Genomic DNA, 422 nt, shown 5'->3' with positions numbered 1-422 from the left:
CGGGGGGGTTGGGTGGGTGGGGCAGGAAAGGACAGTGACACAATGACAAAGACCGAAAGCGAAGAAGAGCACAAACCTTCCACACGGAAACACCCCACAGCCCACACTCACAAGCGCAGACCCATTATCAGGTTACGGTAGATTACACTCATTAATCGTTGTAGCAGGTGAGATGTGACAGGCGTTATCAGTTGGAAATGACTAATGCCTCCTTCAAATATGTATGCTCCCCTAAATGGGCAGCAGGAAGGAGAAGGGGGGGGGAGAGAAGGCAATGGGCTCAAACAAGGAGAATGGGGTGAACGCATCACGGGGAGACGTGTGGAATGACACTACAAACGAGAAAGGAATAGAACAGTCGGCGATTGCAGTCGGGCACGGGCACGTGATCGCCAATGATGATGATGGACAGTTATGCGTGG

The 422-nt window shown here is 52.1% G+C and overlaps 1 protein-coding gene across 1 annotated transcript in view; it reads left to right on the top strand.

Annotated features, from left to right (window-relative positions):
• Window positions 1-422, top strand: part of LOC109507309 (ephrin type-A receptor 3-like) — a 74219-nt gene that overhangs the window by 42083 nt on the left and 31714 nt on the right. The gene's annotated exons all lie outside the window — the stretch shown is intronic.

Source organism: Hippocampus comes, unplaced genomic scaffold, assembly GCF_001891065.2.
Source record: "Hippocampus comes isolate QL1 unplaced genomic scaffold, H_comes_QL1_v1.1 scaffold105, whole genome shotgun sequence".
NCBI classification, from domain to species: domain Eukaryota; kingdom Metazoa; phylum Chordata; class Actinopteri; order Syngnathiformes; family Syngnathidae; genus Hippocampus; species Hippocampus comes.
This window is presented reverse-complemented; position numbering and strand designations above follow the sequence as displayed.